This window comes from Synchiropus splendidus, chromosome 13, assembly GCF_027744825.2.
Source record: "Synchiropus splendidus isolate RoL2022-P1 chromosome 13, RoL_Sspl_1.0, whole genome shotgun sequence".
In the NCBI taxonomy this organism is placed as follows: Eukaryota; Metazoa; Chordata; class Actinopteri; order Syngnathiformes; family Callionymidae; genus Synchiropus; species Synchiropus splendidus.
The window spans coordinates 21,417,756-21,438,301 of NC_071346.1; the positions used below are offsets into that span (position 1 = coordinate 21,417,756).

The 20,546-nt window shown below is 44.9% G+C and overlaps 4 non-coding genes across 4 annotated transcripts; 1 reads left to right on the plus strand and 3 right to left on the minus strand.

Moving 5' to 3' along the window:
• Nucleotides 1-2,752: 2,752 nt before the first annotated feature.
• On the minus strand, nt 2,753-2,826 carry trnan-guu (transfer RNA asparagine (anticodon GUU)). Its single transcript has one exon. It is a non-coding gene; the product is annotated as a tRNA-Asn (tRNA).
• A 2,718-nt stretch (nt 2,827-5,544) lies between these two features.
• Nucleotides 5,545-5,657, minus strand: LOC128770178 (U5 spliceosomal RNA). The gene has a single exon (XR_008416496.1). It is a non-coding gene; the product is annotated as a U5 spliceosomal RNA (small nuclear RNA).
• Nucleotides 5,658-6,864: 1,207 nt separating this feature from the next.
• Nucleotides 6,865-6,938, minus strand: trnai-aau (transfer RNA isoleucine (anticodon AAU)). Its single transcript has one exon. It is a non-coding gene; the product is annotated as a tRNA-Ile (tRNA).
• A 2,112-nt stretch (nt 6,939-9,050) lies between these two features.
• LOC128770164 (U5 spliceosomal RNA) lies at nt 9,051-9,163 on the plus strand. The gene has a single exon (XR_008416483.1). It is a non-coding gene; the product is annotated as a U5 spliceosomal RNA (small nuclear RNA).
• Nucleotides 9,164-20,546: the final 11,383 nt, after the last annotated feature.

Here is a 20,546-nt window from a genome sequence, read left to right on the forward strand (position 1 = left end):
AGGATCGCAGGAGACCCCACCCACCCGTCGCACCGCCTCTTCACGCTGCTACCATCAGGGGGAAGGTTCCAGAGTCACCGGGCACGAACTAGCAGACTGAGAGACAGCTTCATCCACCAGGCTGTCATGATGCTGAACTCCCTTCCTACTCTGCCCCCGGGTCTGCACCAGGCACTTTTGGCTCCATCCACAGGGGCAGAGGATGTTGCCATGCTGCCATGAGCTAGGTGCTCCTCCCGGTGGTTGATGGACTGATGTGACGATTTTGTTGCATGTATCCTGCTGTCTGTGATCTTTATGTGGTGTCTGTGATCTTTATGTTCGTCTGTGATTGTATGTCGTGTCCAGGTCTGTGAGAACAGATATTTCATCCATGCTATATGTCTCGTACTGTAGCATATTTGACAATAAAGTTACCTTACCTTACCATACTTCTCTGCTCTCTGTGACTTCAGTTTAGGACTGAAGAGTTGTCAAGTTGGTGCCATCAAAGCTTTATTTGAGAGTAAAGCAGGGCAGATGAGGATTGAGGACTGATCCTAACTGTGGTTATAAGACCAGGTTTCTCGTCAAATATGGCAAATATAGTAAAGTAAAGTATAAGGCAGCCACCCCGTCAAAACACCTGAACGTGTGTCTGTTAAACACAGTAGTTATCTCCTTTAAAACGGCTCCAGGTAGTGGAACTCCCTAATGTTTCTTCCTGGAATGTGTCGCTGAGCACGGCGGATCCCTTTCTTCACCGTCGAGTTTGTGTTTCTCTTCAGTTAGCAAGTACAGTTGTGTCACATTCCGCCCTGAGGGATTTTGGAAAGAGCGACACACCTCCACGAGAGCTCCACCTTAAACACACACTCTCCACTGTTCCGTGTGTCTTGGCAGTGAACACCTCTGCTAACCATGTGAGACATTTTTCCCTGCTGCAGCAGGGGAGCCGCTCAAAACACATTAGCAGGCCTGATGAGTGACAGAATTCTAGGCTTAGGTTCTGTCATATATTATTCCCTTTACATTACAGTCCCTATGTGACTGGGCTCCTCCTCATGAAACATGAAAGCCTCCTCCGTGGCTTACAGTCCTATCGCGGGTGTTGATCAACAGAATTTTCTTTCCTCAGGTAGATTTTTAGTTTGAATTATTTTTTTGGCTGCAGGGGCAAATTCCAATTTCAATCTTAACTGGGTTCAGATGGGGTTGTAACCCTTCTTACCCTTTTTGAAGTGGGAAACAGTTAAACTCTTGCATAATAATGATAATGGACCAGATAAGAAAACCTCAGCTTGTTATAGCCAGTGGTACACCTCAATAAAAAACAACAACAATGTTTGTCAATCTTTTAGTGAACAAATCAGAAAGAAAACAAACTTTCACAGAGCTTTGGTGAATTCAACATAGCAATAGAACATAATTGTATAAGGAAAAATATATGGAAAATTACCAAAACAAAAGGCGCCAAAAAAAAAGAAAAAAAAACCCTTGTTTCCCTCCCCAAAGTTTGTAACATTGGGGCCCATATATGAACAAATGTGCTTGGTCCTATCCCACCACTTGCCAAGTGGGAATGTGGTCGTCGACTCCAATCTTGTGGATGAATCTTCTTTTCCTCTGGTTCCTGTGGCTCGCCACCCAGTGCACACTGGGAATTCCTCACGTGGTGCAGTCTTGACACACTGCTGTCTCTGTGGTAGGATGGTAGGATGTCGATCCAACCCGACGTATCAGGAATCCTTTGATCTGAACTCCAAAAAAACCTGACCTAAGCAGGCCAGAAGATGTGCAAAATTTCAATTAACTTGTTACATTCTACAGTCTGTCAGTTTCAAACAACTCTGAATGTCAAATAATTCAGTTGTACAACAAAAGAAAATCCAAAAGTTAATTTACAGTGATGACACCATAAAATAGATTCAAATAACACACGCCTGGGTACACAGTCGTTCCTCGACTTAGCCCATCTGTTCAAACACTGCCTTGTACAGGAACGTCATGTTGTTGGCGAGGTTCTGGAGGACCAGGAGAAGGTCCAGTTGACAAGCTGCATGGTAAGGTGGTCCTTCTTGTCTGGAGAACGCTGCTTCGTTTTCAACCTGAGAGAAGCAACCTGCATTCTCTCGAGTAAAGAGAGGTTTGAAACAGGTGAGTAACAACAACAACAACAATCTGTCTTCTAGAAAGTGGATGATGAAATAGTTGCAATGCATTTGAACAACAGCAACAGACCACAATGATGGTAGTTTTCCCATAACGGGAGTCGAACCAGGGACGCTTGGGTGAAAACCAGGAATCCTGACCACTAGACCATTTAGAACTTGTATGAGTCAGCGATTTCGGCAAAATGGAACACATTCAGCAGTTCAGATCAGATTTCAACTGTCAAATATATCTGTAAAAACACTCAAATAGCACAAGTAGTACCATGCACACACAGCTTCAGGTATGATGAACCATGTCTATGATCATGGGACAAGGGACTGTCTGTCTGGATATTATATTTATAATCATAATCATAATAACAGAAGACGATCCCAGGTTCACATGTGTTCATGGAACGATGGTTAAGAGTTGGGGTCTCCAAATTGACACCTGATTGCTTAAACTGTGTGTGCTTGGTTGGTTGGAACTAAAACCTGCAGCCCTTTCTGGAACAGTTTGGTGACCCCTGTTGAAGAGGATTGTCTTTTTTTTCAATCAACATCATGTCTGTCAGAGTGAATACATGAATGAAGTTTTTATTGCAAGATAAAGCAGGTCTCGTCCCTGGGTGGGCTCGAACCACCAACCTTTCGGTTAACAGCCGAACGTGCTAACCCATTGCGCCATCGAGACATGCTGATACACAAGAATATATGGATCTGTGAACAAACGTTTTTCAGTTTTCATGGTTTGAAGATTGTGCAGAAGGATTGTGTGATTTAAGTCAGTGATAGCAATGTGTTTTACAGCAAAGAGAGAGTGTGAAAGAAAGATGGTAGCAGTGCTTTAGAGAATAAATGAATAAAGAGATGGAGAGCAAAAGGTTCCACCATTTCATCTTTGCATCGACCAACACTGTCTTCCACTTCTTTGTCACAAACCTCATTGAACCGATCACATGGACATTGTGTTGTCACATGGCTTGCATCACTTAGTCGTGTTGCAAAGCTTGTGTCCCAAAACAGTTGTACATAAATACCAATGGTGACAGTGAATCGCTCTGATGCTGAAATCTTGTCTCAGTGTTTTGCATTCAAATCTCTGTCAATCTTATTACACATGTTAAGTCAAAGTGGCAGCACAAGGTCAGAAGCACTAAGCTAATAGTCAATGCTGGTTGTCCTGGGCAAGAACGAGGAATACGACAACCTATGGGACAGGGGTCCACCCAAAGGGGTTTATGGCTTGATCATGATCATGGTGACTGATCGATTGGAGCGTCCCGATGTGGTTCCCATACCAGGGGCCAAACAACGACACCATATGGGACGTACCTGGAATAAATGAGGAAGTTGAGGCAAAGGTTGATCACATCATTAACTGTAGCTAGGATTTGGAAGTGTAAAGCTGTCATAAAACTGGAGTAAAGTTTGTGATCCAGTGTTTCAATATTTCAGATCATCTGTTCAGATGATCTGCCCAGACGAGACACTGGAAAATTACGCCTGATGTTCCAGAATGCAACCTGATTCATCCAAAACCAACACAAACTTTTCACTTCACCAGCTTTCTGAAACAGGTGTAGAGCTGTAACTACTTCAGGCTCCATGTTTGCAGTTTGGCTAGTCACAGCTTGGTGAGTCCATCCACTACTACATGCCTTTCCACCAAGCATTACAGGTTGGGATGCAGTTGAAAACTGTGTCGATCTCAGGCAGAAGGTTAGGAATGAAGAAGGTCACAGAGAAGGTCACAGATTTTTGTGTTTTGCCAGACTTAACTGGTGAAATTAGTTCAAAGTACTGTGTGCTTTGCGGGTGAGTCAGCGATTTTGGCAAAATTACAAATCACGAAGAAAAAAATTAATGAAGAAGTGAAGGAAATGAAGGAAGGAAATTCTACAACGTTTCAGACTTCTGAGTCAGTAGGAACCCAAAATAGGCAAAAGAGCGACAGAGAGGGGCGAGGAGGGCAGACATCACAACATTTAGAAAATGAAGCTCAAGTATTCCAACCCACATTCATAACACTCACACTGCTATATTTTGGCTGATGCATCAATTTATGTACAGAGTGGAACTGAGTAGATACATATCTTGAGCTGACATGGACTTCAAGAAATAGAGAAGCTGAGGAGCCGAACTGAGTCGACCGCATGTTTGAAAATCTGCTATTGTCAATTTGTGAAAGTGAAGGTTCCTTGACAGGAATCTGTGCAATGGTGTTCTTGTGTAAACAGTAGCTTCCTTCCAAGCAGTTGACCTGGGTTCAATTCTCAGGCTTTGCCAATTGTTTTTGCCATCTAACCATGGATGGCAGAATATTTGTGCCTCAACTGTCAACACCACAAATGTCCCATTAAGGCTGGACACGGACGACCAACACATAGGTCTCAATGGGATAAAAATCAATGTCTGCCTTGCGTTGTTGGAAGGACTCGAAGCTACGGGGGAAATCCCCAATGGATTTCAGTTCCATGGCCTTCATCACTCGTGCCTTCAGTGGATTTGTGAATGGTCAGAAGAAACCAGTTCTTTGAATCACGAGTGAATGGAATGGGCTACGTGCAGTGGCTGGGAATCGAACCCAGGTCAAGTGCTTGAAAGGCAGCCATCATCATTGTTGCTTGAAAGATGAGGAAGAGATGATGTGATCAACTGATTTCTAATTCACCCAAAACTAAATTCCTGATGAAGTGGCTGAGTAACAGTGTTGTTGTGGCTGAGTGGTTAAGGCGATGGACTAGAAATCCATTGGGTTGTACCCACATAGGTTCAAGTCCAACCAATAACGTTGGTGTGTGTTTAGGATGCTTTGGTCATTTTGAGTATGCAGAACTGTCACATGACAATAGTGTTGTGCCTTGAGGTGGAATACGCCGCATGAAGTGATGTTGTGCCCACCAGGAATCGCTCTGTGGAACCGTCACGTAACAGAGTGTGTGTGACTGCATTGGTATTCAGCTGACTGGAGTTCAACCAGACTGTATGCTGTGACAGTCCAACAATTCAAGGCAGGGTCTGATCTTTTCATGAAGTCTCTTCAAAGTATTGGGTGAAACCCTTTGAATGCAGAAATCAAAAAATTCCAGTCCCCTGGCAAACGTACGGGCTGACAGCACTGTGAAATTACCAACCGAACACCTGTGGTCTCTAACCACCAGCCTTTCCCACAACAGCCAAACGTGCTGACCAATTACGTCACAGAGATATGAGAATGAGGATCTCTACAAAAAGAGAGACACTTTGAGAGCAGGAAGACATGTTCTGAAAACCATGGAAATGGAGTGAATGCTCAATTGAAGTTAAACAACACACTCTGCTGCTTCATCGACACACATCTTGGGAATAGCAACTCCGTACTTGTGATCCAAAGTCGTTAATCAGACAGGTTTCATTGAACACAATAAGAAGCCCTACAAGAGCTGGGCATCAAAAAATTAGTAAATACTCATGTTGTTCTTCTACATGGAAATCTTTAGTAAAAGGCGAAAGATTTATACGATCTGAAGAGAAACATGAGCGAACTACTGACACTGAACCAGAGAAAGAGTTGTATTCTTCCACATCAACCTTTAACTCATGGTGTTGTTCAGCCTTTGAACAAACCAGCACTTCAAGACAATCCTCTGCACCATCGTTCCAATAACATCTGTGAACTAGTGATCGTCTTCTGTTGTCATTGACCTGTTTTGCACACATATAAGTGATCAGAACACAAAAGAGAATTGTCTCATGTTCTGGAGTCGTCCATCCTACATCGTGCTGGTCTCGGTCGCAAACATCATCCACAACTTTCCTGATGTTCGGGAAGAGGGGAAAATGGACACATATCGCTCCGTGGAAACATACCTCAAACAGTTTACAGAACTTTGTGGTGATCATTTAATACAACAGTTAAATGCATTGTGTTAAATCTATTTATCCTGTGAGTTGATGTGCTGTTGTATGGTTGATATATACTTTGTTAAATTATCACCTACATATATATGTTTACATATCCATGTATGGTTTATATTTTGCAGAAATTCTGTAACAGAAGACTCATCACCAACTGCTTCAGTGTTGGTGAGACCGTCCACTTCCAGGAGCTGACCAGAGGACCACTGGCACAGACCACATGTTTTTGTCGCAGATGAAGCCTCTCCTTTGTGAACAAACAGTTATCAGTGCACCACAACTGCTCGTTCAAGAGTCACCTACCTGTTTAACAGAGCAAAGGTCCTTGCATATTATAATTCATCTCTGCAATAAAACAAAGCTGTGTTCAACTCAGTTTGTTGACATTTGATTGATTTTGATTTTTTTCTGTGAAGCCATTTTACACAAAAAGAAATGTTCAATATCAAACTCCTTATTTGCAAAATATAAAATAAAAGAACTCATTCATTTATACTCATCCAATACACACAGTAAAAAAGTCAAACTTGAAGTGAACTACTACACAAAAAAGCGATCCAGAAAGCTCTATATGTTTTCTTTCATATTTAGCCTGAATTCAGATCAGTTTTAAGGTTGGGATGTGCAATATCCTGTCAATAAAACAGTTAGTCAGTGGAGCATGAGGCATGTGATCTCAGGGGCTGGTGTCAGGCAAATACAGAAGAGGAGAGGCATTTCCTCTATGAGAAGCTTCACTGAGGCATGAGCATTGAATAACAGAGATGAAATGGGGGAAGTTGCACATGTACAGGATAAAATAACAGAAATACCTTAAAGCTTTATGTCACAGTGGCCAGTATGGGGATCGAACCCATGACCTTGGCGTTATTAGCACCACGTTCTAACCATCTGAGCTAACCGGCCAGTTGCAGGACTTATTATTCATACATTTCAGGTGATATTATCATATAGCAAGCTGGCGTTGGACTTGTCACAACAGTGTCTGTTTCTCCAGCAAGGATTCAAGGCCTTTCTCTCTCAATTCCATCTTCCTGATTGAAACGGATCCAAATTACAGGCAGATTAAGGAAGCAGATTAAAGGTGTATTCTTTTTGAAGGAGCCACCAAACCGCGCCTTTGAAACAGGCGTGAGTCATCTGAAGTTGGAGCTGAGATTATTATTCATACAAAAAATGTATCAAAATAGTAAAAGTAGTTTACCTGCAAAGTTTCAATGTTCAGCACCGATCAAAGCCTTTGAATCACATTGACCTTTGAAACATCACGTACCACAACATGAACATTGTGTTCATCACTGAGAGTCTATTCCTGAAATAGATGGTGACTCAGCTATGTTTGTAATATATGTTATTTGGTCTTTGTCTCTCGCTCAACACATGCACAAATCAAGCTCATGCGCTAAATATATGGAGCATAAACAAATGGATCAATGAGAGACATTGGTGTTTACAGACGACACAGTTGATCTTTCATTGGACTCAACAATGAACTACAGGTGGTCAGAGGCATGAGAGCGTGGCCATGTGTTTCCAGTGTTTTGAGCAGCTCTGTGGTCACCTGCTTCATGCTTCAGACTGCTGAGCTGCCTCTTGTGATTCTCTGCAATGGGCCACCAGGAGAGTCAGATGTCAGATGTGGCAGTGAAATGAGGGGTGAAAGGGGATTATAGTAACAGCTGAAAGATTAATCTCAAACAAGGCCGATACAGAAGTTCCAAAACCGAGCGGCTCATCTGTGACCTTGAGATGATAATCATGGGCTCGTCCAGGACTGGAACCTCTCGCAGCCCAAGCCATTATCACACTGCTCGACCAAGGAGCCCTATTTATGTTCTCTATACAGCAGGAGAAGAACCATGATCACAAAGGTGATGAACAAGTTGTACAAGGAGACATTTCAAGGATCAGAAAACCTATATGTGTGTTTTAGAGAAACTGGATGAATACAAAGACATCTTCCCTCTTTGTTTGTTGTCCACCCAGAGAGCGATCAGATCCTTTATTGCATTTTGAGTACACGTAGTTTCAGCATCTAGCGCTGAGTCGCTTGAGAGACACAGCCAAGGTCACGCCTCACAACCAACTGATGACAGTCTTCATGATATAGATTTATGTTTAATGTGCCGACGACATGCGTAGTTTCCACAGCCAATATATAGTGTGCCCTGTGTATATTAAGCAATAAGATATGAAGATATGATGTCAACAAAAACCACTGTGTGCCTCACTGACATTTCCCAACTTTTCACACTTCTTCTTTTAGAAGACAAAAAAATGCTGACACCTCATCGGTTAACTTCGATGTGCTTCCAGGGTTGGAACACAAATCTGCACCCACTGAGCCACTTGTGCATCAGTTTGAACCCTCTGACACAGATTGATATGTGTGTCGTGGAGATCGGCATCATCTCTGGAACAGTGAGTGCAATCTTGTATTTTAATTGCAAGCTGATCACATCCTTGGGTGGACTGGAACCACCAACCCTGGTTGGGTTGGTGAGTCACGCTGCAACCAAGCCTCGTTGGCGCAGTAGGCAGCGCGTCAGTCTAGTAATCTGAAGGTGGTGAGTCTAACAAGGCGCACTGTCTTTTTGAAAAGTGATATGGATTTCCATCCCATTCATTTACGTTCAACTGTTTTGTGGGACAAGCTTTGCAACATGACTCCTCGCACGACCTTTATTTATGGTATGTTTCTACAGAGCGATATGTGTCCATTTTCCCCTCTTCCTGTACATCACGACAGTTTTGGATGATGTTTGCAACCGAGACCAGCACAATGTGGCATGGATGACTGCAGAACACGGGAAAATTCTCTTTTGTGTTCTGATCACTCATATGTGTGCAAAACAGTTCACTGACGACAGAAGACGGTCACCAGTTCACAGATGTTAATGAAACGATGGTTCAGAGGATTGTCTTGAACTGCTTGGTTGTTGAAATGCTGAACAACACGATGAGTTAAAGGTTGATGTGGAAGAATACACCTCCTTCTCTGGTTCAGTGTCAGTAGTTCACTCATGTTTCTCTTCAGATCGTATATATATCTTTCGCCTTTTACTAAAGATTTCCGTGGAGAGCAACAACATGAGCTTATACTAATTTTTCACACTCTGCTCTTGGAGGGCTTCTTATTGTGTTCAATGTAACTCGTCACGTCAATAACTTTGGATCACAAGTGCAGAGTTGTTATTCCCAAGATGTGTATCGATGAAGCAGCAGAGTGTGTTGTCTAACTTCAATTGAGCCATCACTCCATTTCCATGGTTTTCAGAACATGTTTTCCTGCTCTCAAAGTGTCTCTCTTTTTGTAGAGATCCTCATTCTCATGTCTCTGTGACGTAATTGGTCAGCACGTTTGGCTGTTTCATCCCATTGAGACCTACATGTTGGTCGTCCGCGTCCAGCCTTAATGGGACATTTGTGGTGTTGACAGTTGAGGCACAAATATTCTGCCATCCATGGTTAGATGGCAAAAACAATTGGCAAAGCCTGAGAATTGAACTCAGGTCAACTGCTTGGAAGGAAGCTACAGTTTACACAAGAACACCATTGCACAGATTCCTGTCAATGAACATTCACTGTCACAAAGAGAAATCGAAAATAGCGGATGAACAAACATGCGGTGAGATGAGGTTTTTGGCCGACTCAGTTCGGCCCCTCAGCTTCTCTATTTTTTTAAGTCCATGTCAGCTCAAGATATGTATCTACTCAGTTCCACTCTGTACATAAATTGATGCATCAGCCAAAATATAGCAGTGTGAGTGTTCTGAATGTGGGTTGGAATACTTGAGCTTCATTTTCTAAATGTTGTGATGTCTGCCCTGCTCGCCCCTCTCTGTCGCTCTTTTGCCTATTTTGGATTCCTACTGACTCAGAAGTCCGAAAGATTGTAGAATGTCCTTCATTCATTTCCTTCAGTTCTTCATTAATTTTTTTCATCATGATTTGTAATTGTGCCAAAATCGCTGACTCACCTGCAAAGCATATCGTGAGTACTTTGAACTAATTTCACCAGTTAAATCTGCCAAAACACAAAACTCTGTGACCTTCTCTGTGACATTCTTCATTCCTAACCTTCTCCCTGAGTTTTCGACTGCATCCCAACCTGTAATGCTTGGTGGAAAGGCATGTAGTAGTGGATGGACTCACCAAGCTGTGACTAGCCAAACTGCAAACATGGAGCCTGAAGTAGTTACAGCTCTACACCTGTTGTAGAAAGCTGGTGAAGTGAAAAGTTTGTGTTGGTTTTGGATGAATCTGGTTGCATTCTGGAACATCAGGCGTAATTTTCCAGTGTCTCGTCTGGGTAGATCATCTGAACAGATGATCTGAAATATTGAAGCACAGTATCACAAACTTTACTTTTGTTTTGTGAGAGCTTTACACTTCCAAATCCTAGCTACAGTTAATGATGTGATCACCCTTTTCCTAAACTTCCTCATTTATTCCAGGTACGTCCCATATGGTGTCGTAGTTTGGCCCCTGGTATGGGAACCACATCGGGACGCTCCAATCGATCAGTCACCATGATCATGATCAAGCCATAAACCCCTTTGGGTGGACCCCTGTCCCATAGGTTGTCGTTTTCCTGGTTCTTGCCCAGGACAACCAGCGTTGACTATTAGCTTGGAGCTTCTGACCTTGTGCTGGCACTTTGACTTAACATGTGTAATCCGTGCTTTTGACAACAACTTTTGAATGCAAAACACTGAGACAAGATTTCAGCATCAGAGCGATTCACTGTCACCATTGGTATTTATGTACAACTGTTTTGGGACACAAGCTTTTCAACACGACTAAGTGATGCGAGCCATGTGACAACACAATGTCCATGCGATCGGTTCAATGAGGTTTGTGACAAAGAAGTGGAAGACCGTGTTGGTCAATTCAAAGATGAAATGGTGGAACCTTTTGCTCTCATTCTCTTTATTCATTTATTCCCTAAAGTACTGCTACCATCTTTCTTTCACACTCTCTCTTTGCTGAAAACACATCGCTATCACTGACTTCAATCACACAATCCTTCTGCACATTCTTCAATCCTTGAAAACTGAAAAACTTTTGTTCACAGATCCACAATTTGTTCTGTATCAGCATGTCTCCGTGGTGCAATAGGTTACCGTGTTCGGCTTTTAACCGAACGGTTGGTGGTTTGAGCCCACCCAGGGACGAGACCTGCTTTATCTTGCAGTAAAAACATCATTCATGTACTCACTCTGACAGACATGATGTTGATCTCCATAAAACCAATCCTCTCAAACAGGGGTCACCAAACTGTCCCAGAAAGGGCTGCAGGTTTTTGTTCCAACCAACCAAACACACACAGTTTAACCAATCAGGTGTCAATTTGGAGACCCCAACTCTTAACCATCGTTCCATGAACATATGTGAACAACTTCTATTATTATGATTATTATTATAAATATATCCACACAGTCCCTTGTCCCATGATCGTAGACAGAGACATAGACATAGACTCCCACAAGTCCCATATGGTCTAGTGGTCAGGATTCCTGGTTTTCACCCAGAAAACTACCATCATTATGGTTTGTTGATGTTGTTCAAAGACAGATTGTTGTCATTACTCACCTGTTCCAAACCTCCGTTAACTCGAGAGAAGGCATAAATCCCGCTACGTTTCACACGCCAAACGAGCACTGTAACATTCAGTTGATATCTTTGTTGTCGAACCTGTGTCCGTCTAAATAAACACGTCAACTTATCAACCACTGCCTCAGACAGCTGGTGTCAGTGTAACCAGTGAGAAGATCTTTAGTTCGGGTCTGATAGCAGTGTACTATCTATTTCAGATTTATGAAACTTCTGAAATCGGATGACATCCATCACATCACACATCATACAATATTTATGAGCATCAAAAACAAAAAAATAATAAGATTTTTGTTTTCCAGTGACATAAAGTGCTGCTCCAAAGAAGGGACAGAAATATGTTTTCTCCATGGAAGCTTTTAAACCACAAATAAATTGTCCTGATATTTAAACAGTTTGGTTTGTCTTGGAAAGAAACAAATGCAGATATATGTATGAATGTATATATCTATATATCTTGTGCTGGCCAGCTTTATAAAATTAGTTCTGAGGAGCTCTTCTGTTTGTGAGGAGAGTATCAAGCATTGGTGCTCAAGCTGATCTGAACTTGTCCTCCGCGACCATCAGAAGATATCTTCCTTTTAAATGCAGTCTAAAGTCCAATGTTCATCTACGAGGGAGATGCAAACATGTTGAACAGACGATGGATGGCAACTAGTCAGAAGTTCGGATCACCTGTATCACATGTGTCTCCTTCATCGTTGCTGCAGCGTCTCAGGACCCCGCCTCCCCAGTAGAGCACTGGTAACCAGTGTTGGGCAAGTTACTTTAAATCAGTAACTTAGTTACAGCTAGTTAGTTACCTCGTTGAAAAGTAACTTTGTTACTTAAGTTACTCATTACTTTCAAAGTAACTAGTAAAAACAAAATCATCTTAGAACAGTCACGGTCATCGGCCTGGGTTGGGAACCAGCAACACTGGGACAGAGTTATCCTTATTTGTGTGGCCTGCAGCAGTGCCAGAGATTGAATTAAAAAAAAAAAAAAACATCTGCTGCCATCGCTCTTAAGTACGGGTGGACGTACTCATGCAGGTCCACTATACTAACAAGGATCCTGTCAGCAGTGTTTAGATCTCTGTTCACATCTCTGTCAAAAGAGTTTTGTGGTACACTCTTTTTCTATTTCAGGAATATTTTATCTGACTGTCCATTGTGTGGGGACAAGGGTGGGAATATTCTTTAAAAACACCTGGGAAATTATAAGATCCAGAGAAATAATCCCAGGAAGAGTTTTATTGGTGGAATGTTTTGACTGGAACAAGAAAGTGAGAATCATGAATGTGTACACTCCTCCAGACTCTGCCTAGTTCAATGTCATAATGCCATCAGAAGTTCCCCTATTGAGCAGGTATCAAGATAACGGTTGCTAACATGGAGGTAATGTCGTCTCCTAAAACCAACAAGTCACGTCTTCCAATCTCCTTGAGGGACCTAACGATGAAAGTGACCTGGTTCAAGGAAGTTGAGCAAAATGAGCAGTTTGTCGCCACGAGTTACAAAACACAGCTGATATCAGGTTTGTCATGTGCTCACCACAAACATCGGCTAAGACAGAGGAACACACACATTGCATCAGGTTACACACGTGACTCTTGCCTAGGAGCCTGGATAGCTCAGTCGGTAGAGCATCAGACTTTTAATCTGAGGCTCAAGTCCCTGTTCAGGCGATGCTTTGTGTCTGGCCAAGTTGGCTGTTTCACTGGTTGTGTGTTGGTGTAGGTTGCAAACGGACTTGGTTCAGGCTCTGATACGTTAAAAAAAAAGTATCAGAACTTGAAAATATCAAACTATAGCAGAAAGGCTCTTTCTAATGAATTCAGTATTAAATCTACCGTTCTGAAAATTTTTCTGAGTTATCAACATTTTTTTTTTGTTTTCGTTCCGAAACCCAAATGCGTTTTCTGCACTGTTCACACACTGATCAGATGAGCTTCAAAACATGTACATTTCACATGCCACTGTAGCAGAAGGGATCTATCAAGTAGGTGCAGCACGAATTCAGCCTGTCTGAAGTGGTTTCAAAGAGTTATCAACTTTATTATGTTTATCGGTCTAAAAAACACCTTCTCTCAGGCTGAAAACGCATTTTCGGCACTGTTCACTCACTGATCAGAATAGCCTCAGAACATGAAAATGTCACCAGCAACCATAGGAGAAACACTGTTTCTAGTATATACAACACTAAACCTACATTTCTGAACTGTCTTTAGAGGGTAATCAACAATTTTATTTTTGCCAGTCCGAAACCCACTTTCTTTTTTGCTGAAATCACTATATTATTATTATATTATATTCTGAACTGTTCACTCACTGCTCAAGGATGCCTGAGAACATGAAAATTTAACCTGACTTCACAGCAGAAGCCGTCATTCTAGTAGCTGCAGAACTATTTCAACCTCTCTGAAGTGGTTTCAGAGAGTTATCAACATTTTTATGTTGGTCTCAAAACCACAGTGCCTCGGGCTGAAAATGCGTTTTCTGCACTGTTCACTCACTGCTTAGAAGGGGGACTCAGAACGTGAAAATTTCACCTGCAATTATCGGAAAAACGCTCTTTCTAGTATATTCAACACTAAACCTCTACGAATAGGGCGCTGTGACTGGCCTACAAGCAGTCAAACCGTTCCACCTTCCCTGCTTCCAAGCCATGGGATGAGTTTGACGAGAGCCAGGCGCTGCTATGAGGTGGATCCGGAGACTTTGGTCCCAGAGATGGCTGAATTCCATGTGGTGGAGTCACGCAAGTTCCCACTTGTCACCCCCGCTACATGGCATCAGCCGCCCATCGCATCGAAGTTGAGCTCTCTCTCCACCGCCAGCTCAAGAATCATCCCACTTCACTGACGACGAGCTGGCGTTGGATGGCGAGACTACTCACAGGGTACGACAGCATGTTGTCTGCCCACAACTGGAAGAAATCCAGACTATTCCCGGCCCAGTTCTGAAACTCCACTGGCACTAGGACCACACATGGTCAGGTACGGCGCTTACTACAAGGTGGAGGGTTTGGATTTGCGGCGCAGCGTTCCCTCTCACTTAGCCATCATGCACGATGCCCTCGCCCCTGGAGCTTGACCTACCCCCTGAGGAGTGACTACCCGCTGACAGAGCCACCATCACGCAGTAGAATGGTGTCTACGTTGTCGGCAACCAGCTCATTGCGCTTGAGAACATCATTGCGCTCCTTATGAGCTCTGTGGACAGGCTCATCCATCGCAGAACCTCTCTTACTCCACCAGAGATTTTGGAGATTCAACAGTCCGTCGGCGTGTTGTTCTGCTCGCGGCGCCTCCTCCACACACAGCCGCTGCCCGGGGGAAATACCGTCACTGGTCTAAGGGGCGGTTAGAGCCCAGCCGTGGGGATCATAGCCACTCTGATCATCGCTGCTCCTCTTGGAGAGACCGGTCGGCTGCGCTCACCTCTGCTCCCTCCAAAAGCGTAGGAAGCACTTTGTATCTAAAAGTATGCATCTAAACCAAAGTCTAACTTGAAAAAAAATAAAAAAATAAGATGCATTACTTTGGTATCTGGCCTGTTTCTTTTCTGCCCAAAATTACGGTTTATCACTGGCCACGTTTTCTTACGGTTCCAGTCAGTGCGATTTGTTTTTGCTTGAGATCGTCTCAGGAGTCCGAGCAGTATAGTAACGGTCTCTCTGCCTCTTTATCCCTGACGTCAGAACTGTCCCTGGGGAAGTTTCTGGAGCTAAGAAATGATGTTTTTCCTCAGCTTTGACACAATAAGAAGCATAGGCGTCAAATAACTCTTGCCCTTCTCTCAACAGATCCCAGTTCCAGCCAAAAGTCAGGAGAGTTTCAATTCTATTTATTTCTCAGACTCGCCACGTTCCAGCAGGGGTCGCCACAGGACCGCCAATGCCACCTCTTCAGAGGGTCACACAGTAGGCGCAGCGTGCCAGACCTGCTCTGTTCTCAGCTCCCTCACGCGATGTCTGATGCGATGTCAGTCTGTGATTCTGTACTCTGCAGCCCACCAAACCTCTCAGAGGCAGGTAGGACATCGTCATCTACGGAGTCATCTCTTTCTGAGGATGATTGGGCCGGTCCCTCGGGGTCCATCTCAGGAGAATTGCAGTGTCAGATCAAGGTACACTGCAGCCCGAGTTCATCACACAAGTCATCACAAGTTTGGGGGCCTTACTTCCTCTGACGGCTCACCTAACAAATGCGAGTCTGTTTTTGAAGATCCAGCGGGACAGAAATTTCCGAGAGGAGTGGGGGCTGAGCACCGACGGCCCTTTCGACCAGGACCCGACCCGGAGGGCGGGTCCTCTCCTGTGCTCAGGGCGCCTGTCTTGACAGAGTATCTTCCGAACTGAAAGAGCCTGTGTCCTCACCTGCCCATATGGATCGAGAAGATACTCAGTCATTGACACGCCCTTCAGTTTCACAGTCAACCCCCGAGGTTCTGCGACACCACGTGGACCTGGGTGAACTCAGAGAACCAGCGGTCATTTCTGATGGAGGAGGCACGCTCTCCTGTCAAAGGAAGTAATCGAGCTCGTGCCAAAGCGATCCACCTACACTGGGTTTTACTCTCGGTACTTTCTGGAACCCAAGAAGACAGGAGAGTGGACACCTGTTCTGGACCTCAGTCTCCTCAACCAATTCATGACCAGACAGCGGTTCTGGACTACCTGGAGACTCCTGGAGTGAGTCAGAGTGTGAGAGTGGAAGACCTCCATAGATTTTGCAGACGCCTACTTCCACAACACGGTTTGGCCGAGTCATACAAAGTTTCTCCAGTTTGGGCTAGAGGGTCAGGTGTATCTACACAACTCTCTAGTGCCTCACACCTTCGCCAAGTGCGTGGAGGCGGGGCTTGAACCACTAAGGAGACAGGGTCTGCGGATTCTGACAGTGTCTTGGATTCTTGGACCACTGGTTGTTTCTAGCCAGGTCCAAACAGGAATCATGAGCGCACACCAGCTTGGTGTTGGAGCACATCGTACAATAGAGATTCAGCGTAAGCCTGTCCCTGAGTCCCTGAAAACTCAGGTTCGACGTGCGATCATTGTGACCCTGGTGTGCCCCAGTGCCTCTGGTTTCCAGAACTAGTGCAACTTGTGAAGGGCGAGTTTTGGGACTTGCACCTGGTCCAAGCAGGAGGAGCCCTGAAGTCACCAACCCCGCACCTACGTGCCCTGTCTGTCCACCCTGACTGTATTTGTTTTCGTATTGATGGTTCCCCAGTCACCATCCGTCCCAATCCAGCCATCCAACCCGAAGTTAACTCTTCCTCCCACAGATCAGTTCATCATCAGTTCATGCATCAACTCCACATGAGGATGCATCACAGGCTCTCCTACACACTCTGTGGCCATTGAGGGCACTGGATTGCTACTTACAAAGGGTGAAATGTTTTAGATGGTCAGAGAGTCTCCTTATCTGCTATGGCGGCTGCCAGCACGGGGTAGCACTCTCTACTCAGGCTGCACTGGAGGGCACTCAGACACACTCTCCCTGTAGCATGGCTTCCTCCACAGATAAATGTTCCACAGCGTCATGGACTTTGGTCTCCACCTTTGCCAGAGCTTATCTTGTGGAGGCGTCAGCGAACTCCATGGCCCATTCGTGGATCATGGAGGTCTGATCAGGTGCATGCTCTTCAGTTACAATCCTTCACCTTCTTATGAATTCCATGGGAGCTTGATGCTGATATCACAGATCCAATCATACTCCAGCATCATATACATCATTCCCTCACTATTTGTTTTTTTTTTTTTTCCACAGTTTTACAACGTCTGGTCTGGGAAGAAAAGACCAGAATTCCCCTTTTGGACATCTCCTTCCAACATGTTAAGCCACTTGAACCTCTCTTATAGTGTTGTATTGCTAAAATTGTGGCTCAGTGACACCTCGCTCACCTTTCTCGCAGGTGAACCAGGCTCGCTTCCCGTCCGCCACCTTCATTTGCGGGACTCATGATGGACAGGACATGGGTAAATTAATTCTCCTTTTGGGGCTTTGTTTCTTACAGGCCAAGGACACTGTTGTAGATTCAGGTTCTGGTGTCATGTTGAGCCTGCATTTGTTTCCAAGATTGGTTCATGATCCCTCTCCATTACAGGCGCTACCCTGGGACTCCAGAGATGGTTGGCCTCCCCTTTAGGTTTATGTATGAGGCATTTATACAAGCTTCCTGCAGTCTCACCTAAATGCTGTTGGAGATTTGGCCATCCGGCTTCAGAGTGCGTGTTCTGCACGCTAATTCCGTTCCTTCCTCCCTTTTTTCCTCATTTGGAGTTAGGTTGCATAACGGAAGCCCTGGGGACCCTCCGAGTCCCTGAAATAATTTCAGTTATTGCCCGTTCAAGACTCGGAGAAGGAGTTTATGACTACTCCTAGCTGCAGTGTGTTGCAGTGTTTGGAGTTTGGGTGGTTATGGCTCGGGCCGCCGTGGGGGCGGTGTCCTCACTAGGTGGGGTTTTTCACTGCGAGGGGTCGTACTTACTCACTAGTGGCGGCTAGCTGGGGGTACATTTCTCCCCTCGCTTAGCTCTTGGGGTTATCCAATAGCGAAGCCTCACTAGAGGGCGGAGCACTCTGAAGGAGAACTGTAGGTTCCCAATTGTTACCATTGTTCTCCCAAGTGTGCGAAGCCCTCTAGTCTCGTCACGCAGCTACCGCACTCAATGAGGAAGTTGAATGGAGGGTGAGGCATTATTATACCACCTCCTATATAGGGGAGTAGTCTGCCCCCATTAGGTGGCAAGTTCATGTTTTTTTTCTTCAGTGTTGGAACACGGTTCTGGGAGAATATCCAATAGCAAAGCCTCACTAGAGGGCGTCGCACACTTCTGAGAACAACAGTTACAATAGGTTACCTGCAGTTGTCTGCACTGTTCACTCACTGATCAGAATAGCCTGAGAACAAGAAAATATCACCAGCAACTATATGAAAAAGACTCTTTCTTGTATATTCGCCACTAAATCTACCTTTTTGAACTGTTTTCAGAGGGTTATCAGCAATTGTATTTTTGACGATCCAAAACCCACCTTCTCTCGGGCAGAAAATGCATTTTCTGCGCTGCTCAGGCGCTGGAAGTACTATGCTTCTAGCAATGCTTTTATTGAAATCAAATTTTCCACAAAACAGAAATTTCTTCTGGTCAGAGACTCAAAGCCGACTGCCCCAGGAGAAGCTGCTGCTGAAGATTCCGACGTCCACGCACGGAGCGCGGCCAGCGGTGAGTCTCCTCCGGTTAAATCTGCTCCTGCGGTGATGCGACAAGTCTCTCCCATGACTGCGATGAGACCTCAGTCCTGCCTGAAGTTTCCGTGGTCCAGATGAGCCGCTCCGCTCCTCATCAGTCTCAAGCTTCTTCGCTTGATGTGCCAGATGCGGCGACTCCGTCGGCGCATGTGACCGGTAAGAATTTAAAGGGAGACGGCCACCCTGCAGTTTACCAGATCAAGTCCAACATGCCACGATGCTCGACTGAAGCTAAACACCTCCAAATGCATCTGCCCCTATTGGGATTTTTAATTGGTTTCTCTCTCTGAAGCTGCGTTCGAGCCACTTGATCAGGCTCCTTTGGAGCTGGTGGCTTACAAAGCAGCTCTCCTCCGAGTCTTGGCCTCCATCAGGAGGGTTTGGAGAACTATGTGCCTTCTCGATTAGTCCTGACTGTATTTGATTTGGTGTTGGTGATTCGGTGGTCTCACTCCGACCTTTTTTCCCAAATTTCTGTCTGCCTCCGTGAAGGCTTTCTGGCCTTCCCCACACCCGGATGAGAACCTCTAGCGCTTCCACAAGGTGTGTCCCGTGAGTGCACTGAGAGCTTATCTGAATGGAGTCAAGGCCTTCAGGAAAACATAGAAGCTGTGGGTGGCTCTGGCAGGTGGTAAAAAGGGGCAACATCCATAGCTGCCTTCAGAGGACTTTCTTTGGCAGAAATCTTACAAGCAGCCTCCTGAGCTTCCGCCTCAACTTTTGCAGATTTCTATTTGTCTGACGTAGCAGCTTCTTCTTTGCCTCATGTTGTCCTGTCTGCAGGTGCTTCCAGCAGCTCTGGGCAATAGATGAGAGAATCACTTGCTGACCGAGGGGAGGCTCTCCTCATCTAAATGCACCTTTTTCCTTCGGTCAGGCGGTGCAACGGGTAAGAGGGCTGATGCTTTTGTGTTTTTGGTGCAATAAAGTGTTTCTCTTCCGCAGCGCTTCTTCGTGGGCCAAACGTCTCTCCGCTGCCAAGTTCTCCCTCCAAATATGGTCGGTTAACTGGATCGAGTCCCACCCTTCAGAAAGACAGTCTGTGGGTGGCTCTCCCTGGTGGAAAGAAGGGGCAGGCACTGTCCCCTCACAGGTTGTCACATTGGCTTGGAATTGCCATCATGAAAGCCTATGACACTGCGGGAAAACAGGCACCAGACTCCCTGAGCGCACACTCGACAAAATGCCTGGAAACATCTGTTGCCGCTTTCAAGGGAGTATCTCTTAAAGAAAACTGCCAGGCAGCTTCTTGGTCATCAATCTCTACTTTTGCTGACCACTACTTGTCTGTTGTGTCTGCATCCTCCTTCCCTCTTGTCTTTCTGTCTTCAGGAGCAGCCGAACCCTGCAACCAGTAGGCCTTCATTCACAGCACTGGCTCTGGGACACTGGTATCTGCATCATTACAGTGCTGTGCAGTGTGCAGCGTCCTGAGATCCACCGGATTCCTGCATAACTGTCTATTCATTTGTGAATAAACTCCCTCTTTCATGCTCAGCTCAGACTAGAACCCTGACTATAGCTGCTCAGTAAATGTTTTCTCTCCAGGGATGGAGGATTGTTAATGCCACATTCTATTTCAGCCATATAGTGGCTAAAAGAGGGCAACGCAGTTCTTGCTGATCCAGAGTGTAAGTTACACTCCATATATGAGGGG